Raw genomic sequence first — 8,973 nt, 5'->3', positions numbered from 1 at the left:
AGGAAGAGTACCGTGACGGAGTTCATTTCTAAGGAGGAGCTGTCAAAGGCAAGCTGTCAAAGGCAAGCTGTCAAAGGCAAGCTGTCAAAGGCAAGCTGTCAAAGGCAAGCTGTCAAAGGCAAGCTGTCAAAAGGGCAGCAAGTCTTGGAAACGAACACAGGGAACTGTCAAATAGCTGTCAGAAGCTGTCAAAAGCTGTCAATAGTGGCAAATCCGAAAACACGGAGGGCTGTCAAACAGCTGTCAAAAGCTGTCAATAGTGGCAAGTCCGAAAACACGGAGGGCTGTCAAACAGCTGTCAAAAGCTGTCAATCTGGGGCGCGACGAACAGGAACTGGGGTACGACGAACAGGAACTGGGGTACGATGAACAGGAACTGGGGTACGACGAACAGGAACTGGGGTACGATGAACAGGAACTGGGTACGACGAACAGGAACTGGGGTACGATGAACAGGAACTGGGGTACGACGAACAGGAACTGGGGTACGATGACAGGAACTGGGGTACGACGAACAGGAACTGGGGGTACGATGAACAGGAACTGGGGTACGATGAACAGGAACTGGGGTGCGACGCTGGGGTGCGTTGCTAGGGTGCGTTGCTGGGGTGCGCTGCTAGGGTGCGTTGAGCTATCAATTGCGTTTCAAGCGCAGTCGGATGCCGTTCTGGTATGAGCTCTGATGTCCACTCGGTGGCGTCGGGATCCGGTCCAGACTGTAGAGCCCGATCCTGTGGCTCCGAATCAGGTCGGTCTGTAGAGCCCGATCCTGTGGCTCCGAATCAGGTCCGGTCTGTAGAGCCCGATCCTGTGGCTCCGAATCAGGTCCGGTCTGTAGAGCCCGATCCTGGTCCGGAGGCGAAGTCTGGTGGACCCGATCCTGGTCCCGATCCTGGTCCCGATCCTGGTCCCGGTCCTGGTTCTGGTCCTGGCCGTCTATGAAAGAATCTGGGGTGGAAGGGGGTTTATCAAAAGTATAGTCCTCTCCCCCACTTTCCTGGTTGTCTTCCGGAGGTTGGGTGAGTTTGCACCTTGTATGGTGTAACCAAGAGTTCTTTTCACCAACCTTAACTGCAGTGAGGGAAACGAGGAGCACTTGGAATGGTCCTTCCCATGAAGGTTGCAGTGGCACTTTCTGGTATACCTTACTAGAATCCAGTCTCCTGGCTGGAATGAATGTACTGGGGCATCAGCTGGCAGGTTCTGCCCTTCTATTGCCGCATATTGGTGGAGACGTTGTAACTGTTTTTGGAGTTGAATGACATAATTCACTAGTTCCGATTCACCTATTTCCAATTCTGAGAGGGGGAACTGAGTGGTATAAACAGGGGGCGGTCTGCCGAATAAAAGTTCGAAGGGGGACAATTTCAGAGGTCCCGTGGGTGCACTTCTAATATTATGGAGGACTAAGGTAGTGCATTCACCCACCTTCAGTCGGTTGTCTTACAGATTTTGCCAGTTGGACCTTTATTTCCTGGTTCATCCTTTCAACTTGCCCCGAAGATTCTGGGTGATATGGTGTATGAAGTTCCCACTTTATGCCTAGGCTTGTGCCACCTGCTGGACTACCTGAGCAGTGAATGGCTTCCCCTGTCACTGTCTAATCTGCGGGGAACCCCAAACCTCGGGATGATATCTTGTAAGAGAGCTCTGGCCACTACGGTGGCAGTGGCTCTTTTAGCAGGAAATCCCTCAGTCCAACAAGAGAATTTGTCAATGATTATCAGTGCATGTTTATATCCTTGACACGGGGGAAGGTCGATGAAATCAAGCTGTAGGCTTTCAAAGGGAACAAAAGCCCACGGTCTGGCCCCCGGTGGTCGCCTGGGCTCACGTTTAGGGTTGAAGGTCTGGCATGTTATACAGTTTTTTGTAGCAGTTACAGCAGCTACGGCTGCCCCTGGGGCATACCAGCATCTCTGGATGTAGTTTATGAGTTTTTCCTTTCCCCAGTGGGTCTGCTGATGAACCACCCTCACTACTTTTGGAGTCCAGGCTTTTGAAAGGACGGCCCTTCCGTCAGGGAGCAACCAGATGCCGTTAACTTGTGTGGCTCCCAGGGAGGTCCACATTGACCTCTCTTCAGCGGAGGCTGATTGGTACATGATGTTAAAGTCAATGCTTGCTGGGATTTGGACACATTGAAAGTCCATTCCGTCTTGTGGAGCCTGTAGTGCGGCCATTTGGGCAGCTCTATCAGCTCTTCTGTTGCCTTTAGAAACTGGGTCTTTACCCTTGGTGTGGGCTTTGCAGTGTACAACCGCGATGGCCTTGGGCATATGTATGGCATTAAAAAGTCTTTCTACTAGTGCGGCATGAGAGATTTGGGAACCTGCCGCAGTTAGAAAACCTCTCTGAAGCCAGATCTGCCCAGTGGTATGTACTAACCCGAAACAATATTTGCTGTCTGTGTAGATAGTAGTTCGTTTTCCTTCACTCAGTTCACATGCCCGGATGAGGGCAACTAATTCTGCAGCCTGGGCACTATATTGTGGATTTATCGGGTTAGCCTCTACTACTTCAAAGTCAGAGACCACTGCGTATCCGGACTTCCGTTCTCCATTGATCACTTTGGAACTGCCGTCAGTATAGAGGATGAGATCAGGATTCTGTAAAGGGATGTGGTCTAAGTCTTCTCGGGGCTTTTCTGCCTGTCGTACTATTTGGGCGCAGTCGTGGTGGGGTGAGCCATCTCCAGGCAACGGGAGGAGGGTGGCGGGATTTAAGGAGTTGACCCTCTTGATAGTGACGTTAGAAGGAGTAAGTAACAGGGCTTCATATCGGTTCAGGCGTGGATTGGAGAAGTGATGGGTTCCCTTTAAAGTTAACAGGGTGGCAACGGCGTGGGGAACGTGGATAGTAATCTCATGACCCAGGACAGTATCCTGGGCCTTTTGGAGCAGTACAGCAGCAGCAGCAATGGCTCTCAGGCAACTTACTGCCCCCTTTGCGGTATTATCTAGCTGCACACTGTAATAGGCGACGGGTCTCTGTAGATCGCGGAGGGATTGTGTTAATACTCCTGAGGCCACCCCGTCTTGTTCATGGATGTAGAGGTTGAAGGGGATGCGGTAGTCTGGGAGACCTAGGGCTGGTGCAGAGCGGAGTTCCCTCTTTAAACGCTCAAAACAGTTATATGCCTCCTCACTCCAGACTAACTTGTCGGGGTGATCCTGTCGGGTCATGGCGGATAGGGGCTTCGTTATCTCGGAGTAAGAAACGATCCACGCCCTGCAGAACCCGGCCATTCCTAAAAACCCGCGTAATTGTCTTTTTGTCTGGGGTAGGGGTATTTTGACAACGGCTTCCACCCGGTCTGTTGCTAGGCTCCTAGTGCCTACCCCTAGGATATGGCCAAGATATTTCACATTTTGCTTACAGAATTGTAATTTTTTCGGGGAGACCTTATGCCCCTTATATGCTAGCTCAATGAGGAGGTGCTTGGTGTCGATCTTACACGCTTCCTCGCTGGTAGAACATACCAAGATATCATCTACGTAAAGTAAGAAGGCGGAGCCTGCTGGTAAACGCACATCCTGTAGGTCTTGGTGGAGGACAGCCGAAAAAATTGCCGGTGACTCCACATATCCTTGGGGCAATCTGGTCCATGTTAATTGACCGGGTCCCCAAGTAAATGCGAAGAGGAACTGACTCTCTGGGGCTACGGGGATACTGAAGAAAGCGGAGCAAAGATCTGCAGCGCTGTACCAGCAGGTCCCGGGTGGGATGGCATTCAAGAGGGAATTTGGGTTGCCCACGACTGGATGACGGGGTATTACAAATTGATTGACCAGTCTGAGGTCCTGGACAAAGCGATACCGGACGGGGGCCCCTTCGGTAGCTGGCTTTTTAATGGGGAGTACTGGGGTGTTGCATGGTGAGGCACAGGGAACTAGGATTCCTTTCTCCAAAAAGTCCTGGATCATAGGGGTCAATCCTTCCACCGCTTCAGTGGGTAAGGGGTACTGCTTAGTACAGGGGTACGGGATGTCCGTTCGGTAAGTAATTCTAACCGGAGTTGCTGACTTTAAGAGTCCCACCGAGGTGGATTCTGTGCCCCATAACCAGGGTGGCATCTCTAATTCTAGGTCGAGTGGCAGGTCCGGGAACTGGCGTTCTGACTTAGCATCTTGTAGGATTCCTTGGAAGGCAAGGATGGATTCTTCGGGCATATGTAAATATATGCCGTCTTGGGAACATTTGATAGTAGCATTCAATTTACACAAGAGGTCTCTTCCAAGGAGATTTACGGGGCTGCTAGTAAGTAAGAATGTGTGCTCGGTCAATAGCGGTCCTAGGGTGACCTTTGCTGGTTGAGACAGGGGGCAGGTGCGGGGGATCCCATCTAGTCCCATGACTCGCTTAGTTTCCCTTCCTGGCTCCAAGTGGCTGTTTGCTAATGTCGAAAAGGTGGCCCCAGTGTCCAAGAGGCACTCATAGGAGTGCCCATCAATTTCGATGGTGCATATGGGGTCCTCAGGGGAAAGAGCGAGAACAGGGCAAATAGACTGGGCCGGATAGGGATCCCCCTCTGATTGTCAATAAGATTCTGGTATCGTCCCGCCCGGGGTTGGGGCGGATTGGGTGAAGCCAGTTTGCTGAGTTGCAGGAGGCTGGGCATCTCGGACGGACAGGTTGGCTAACTGCTTTGCGGTCCGGAATACTCCTGCTGCCTGAGGTGGTCTTTGCGTCTGAGGCTGAGGTGCTAAGGCTTGTGAGCCGCCTGGGATCATCTGTTGGTTCCCGTACACTGGCATGTGCTGCGGCGGTGCCCAGTTTTGCTGACTATTCGGTATTACTGGTTGAACTTCGTAGCCTTGAGAAGGCTGAGAGGGAGACTGAAGGGGGGGGTAGGCTAAATATGGACAAAATCGTTTTATGTGTCCTTCTTCCTGGCAATGGAAGCAACCCCCCCCCGAGGGGCCCCACGGTCTGCGTATGGCTGGTGGCCCCCCCCCTCTTCCTCTGTGTCTTGGCATTCCTCCCCTGCCTCTGTGTGGCATCATCTCCACGTTAAGGGCCAACACGTTATCCTCGTCGGGCTTATGGTCTTTCTTCTTCCTTTCATCTCTATTATTAAATATAGTTCGGGCTATGGAGAGAATTTCGCTAATGGTTTTGCCGTCGTATCCGATTTGCAGATTTAGGGCTTTACGGATGTCAGGGGTTGCTTGGTCCTTAAAGAACCCCTTCACTATAACTTCATGCTGGGTGTTCTCAGGGTCAATCCCTCCCCAGGTCTTAATGGCCGACAGAAGTCGGGCGTAGTAGTCGGAAGGGTGCTCATTAGGGCCCTGGAGAACGGATTGGACCTTTGTCCAGTTTATAGTACGTTGTCCAGCAGCCTTGATTCCGTCTAATATGGCCCTTTTAAAGGTCTTTATATACCATGTTCCTTCGGGTGTATTATAGTCCCATGTTGGTTCGACCCGCAAGTGTTGTGTAGTCAGGGCTTCAATTCTGTCGGGTTTACCTGTCTGGTAATTGGGGCGTTCCAGCGCCTCCCCTGCTTTCGTCAATATATCAGCCCTTTCTGCTTCGTTGAAGAGGGCGTTCAGGAGGACGTGGACATCAGCCCAGGTCGGGTTATGGGTAGAAAAAATTGTGCTGATTTGGCGGTAGCAGATGTCGGGGTTATCTCTCAAGGACGGCATTTGATTGGACCAGTTAATTAGATCGGCCGTATGGAACGGGTGGTGGGTATATATCATTCGGGGAGGGTCGGCCGGATCTACCGGGGGTATCGGTAGAGCCCTTAAAGGCATTTGCGGCGCTGGTTCTTTAGGCGCAACAGCGGGTGTCTGCCCGGTTTGGGTTCCATTCCGAAGGAGCATTCCACCCCCACTAGCCCCTTGTTCTTCCTCGCTATCAGGGTCATCTGTTAGTTCCTCTGGAGTAGGTGCAGTGGCCCCACGGTTTAAGAAGGGGAAGAGAGCTTGTTCCATAGAGTCGTCTGTTAGAGGCGCCTCATAAGGAGGAGGTAGAGTCCTTTCTATGGTGTTTCTCCGTAGTTTATTGGATCCTTTCTTATTTAGCACGGGCAGTTGCAGGAGAGCATCTCCTTTGGGTATTAAATCTTTGGCCGATTCGAAAACTACCAGGTACTCAAGCTGGCGGGGCCTCTCTTCCCTCAGATATTTCTTAAGGAATTTCAGGCGGTCTGGGTTGAACGATCCGTCTGAGGGCCAACGCAACTCCGGTTCGGCGTTAGACGTGTTGGCCGGCCATTTGTTTTGGCATAAATCCTCCATTTTTTCTCTGGACAGGAAAGCGTGTCCAGGCAGTGCCTTCCAATGCTTGAGGACAAATTCTATGGGAGAGTCAGGGTCCCGCAAGGATTTGGATGGCTTCTTAGAAGCCTTCCTCCCTGAGGGAGTCCGCTCATGCTTTGAGGCTTGGGTACCCATTTTTAAGTCGACTGGGGTCTAAACGGGGAAATAAAACAAGAGGGAAAGGATAAGGGAGTGTAGCCACAGGATAACACTCTGAGCTGACTAGTCCAATCAACCGTAACTATCACCTATACCGTCTAGATCCTCCTAGACCTTCAACTGTTGCAACTAACGTATTCCTGGGGTTTACCTTCACCACTCTGCCACCAACCGCCCTGCTAAGCCGAGCACCCTCCTGGCAACTCCTACCTATCGTTAAACTTAGAAAAGGGACCCTACTGAACGCCCGCGCAGTGCGGTGCCAGATCGGGCGACCCCCAGATAGAGCAATCGTTCCGGAAAACCTCCCTTGCTTTCAGAAGCGGGTTCACACACGACATGCGTGTACACGTGTCCCGACTGGTGCGGCTGAGGTTAAATAGGAAAGGAAGTCCCCTTGCCCCTTGCTTTCGATAGGATTTCTCCTACCGGGGCGGCTGGCAAAGGTACGAAAAAGAGCTCCGATCCCTTGCTTTCGACGGGGTTTTAGCCCATCGGTGCGGCTGACCGGAGAGGGAGAGAAAGAGATAGAGCTCAGAACTCCCCTTTTCGAGTTGAGCGCGGTCCCTCGTGAGGTTGGACCAGAGAAAAGGCTAGAAAACGATAGATAGGAAGGCAGAGAATTTTGTTGCCAGGATATACCACCCCAATTCCCACCAGTGCACTGGATTTTTAACTCATACTCACGCGTCTCACGCGTCTCCCTGGATCCAGATGAAGCCGGCAGAGCGTTCCTTTGCTCTCGGGCTGGCTCCTGGAGGCTCACAATTCCAACCCGGTGACCGGCCGGAAGCTTTGGAGATCTTTCGGGAAAACGAGACCCGGTGCCGGCTGAAGAACCCACAAGCCCCGGTCGGCAACACGGGGGGACCGCAAGCCTCCCGGGTTTCGGCACCAAGAACTGTCACGGAAAACGGAGACCCTGAGGACAAAGTTACCCGTCCACCTGGATCGTCAGGCAAAGACCTGAAGACGTTGCGGAACAAAAGGAGTCCAGCCGCCACAGAGCAAAGCAAAGCACAAAGTTTATTGCGCAATAGGTTCCAGATAAATCTGAACCCCGAACAAAGGGTGTCCTGGACTTTTAAAAGTTCCCGCGATAGCCCAGAATACATAGCGAAATACATCACAGAAACGTCAGAGATGGGAGGGGAGAGAGGAGGTTACAGTAAAATTTACATAGGGGAAAAACAAGTTTTGCATTTCAGGGAGGATGGCAGGAACCGGTGAATGGATCTAGGGTGGGTGCAATACACATTGAAGGTTTCTTCTGCGTTAGGACAATAGAAAGCTCCTAGGAGGATGTCTGCTGCCATGGTAGCTGATGGATGGGTGCTTGACTGGATTATCGGGAGGGGGCATCTCCTCCTGCGGACGTGACTCGCTGCTTAGGGGATTATGAAAGCCACTGAGTGGAGAGTCCAAAAATTATGCAGTATCGAAATAATATACTTCCGATGATCGGAGGATGGCGGGGACCGAGGGGTTAGAAAGGTTATTTTACAAGGAGCAAATAGACACCCGAACCAGGCAAATCGGACACTGCGTTCAGGAGTTGTGGATTTTTACAATAATAAATATTTCGAGCTGTCAAAATTGGGCCACCCAGCGTCTAAATTGTCCATTTGATACATTGTTGCAAGTTATAATTAATAGTTTCCTCAACTGGTTACATTTTGGTTTCGATTCCATTGTTCTCCCAGCAGGGAGCCTGTCAAAACCCACTTAGTGTTCAGTCAAGCGTGAAGGTGATGATTGAATCATAGTAGCTGACCTGAACGTTCCATTTTGCAGGCAGAGCTGAATGCATGCTCCTGATTGGTGGGTTTCCCGTTCATTGAGAAAATGGAGACCAGCGGAGCGCTGTTTGACAGAAGCGCTTTTCCAGGGGCTTTTTCGGAACGCAGATTGGGATATTGGGGAACCCTTCATCGCGAGGGTTTTATGTGGTGCTTGTGTGACTTGCAAAGTGTAGGGAGATGGCCGGAAAAGGGGGGGAAGGAATGCCCGCTCGTCGTCGGGCTTTTAGCGAGTTCATGAGTCCCGCACTCGCTACCGGGGAGGCATAATGGTGGGGGGAAGGTGGTGGCGGGTAAATTTCCCTATCACACCCCCCCCCCTCTGTTTGGGCCTGGGCACCCCTGCCTCCATTTGATTTTAACTCCTGTTGGCTCCACAATTCCGGGGATTAGAAGGTACTCAGGCATCATTATAGCGTAACCCCGCCCAACTCACAATAATATTTTCTCCAGGGGCAGGGCCCACAACGCAACCCTATATAAGCCCACTCAGAAGTCAGTCCCAATAGGCTCGGTGGAATTTACTAACCCCCCCCCCCCCCCAAAACGGCGGCTGCTTTATTCATGAGCCACACAGCAAGCGGTAGCGAACGCAGCCGCTGCTTCGGGTGAATGCTGCGGCAACAGACGTGAGAAGAAGAAGCAGCCGCCCTCCCCCCCCCCCCATCGCGGTTTGCTCGAGCGGCCCAATCAGCCCGCGCAGCGATCGACGGAAGGTTGCAACGCGCGGCTGCTGCCGTCCA

The sequence above is a fragment of the Lacerta agilis genome, chromosome 4 (genome assembly GCF_009819535.1).
Source record: "Lacerta agilis isolate rLacAgi1 chromosome 4, rLacAgi1.pri, whole genome shotgun sequence".
NCBI classification, from domain to species: domain Eukaryota; kingdom Metazoa; phylum Chordata; class Lepidosauria; order Squamata; family Lacertidae; genus Lacerta; species Lacerta agilis.
This window is presented reverse-complemented; position numbering follows the sequence as displayed.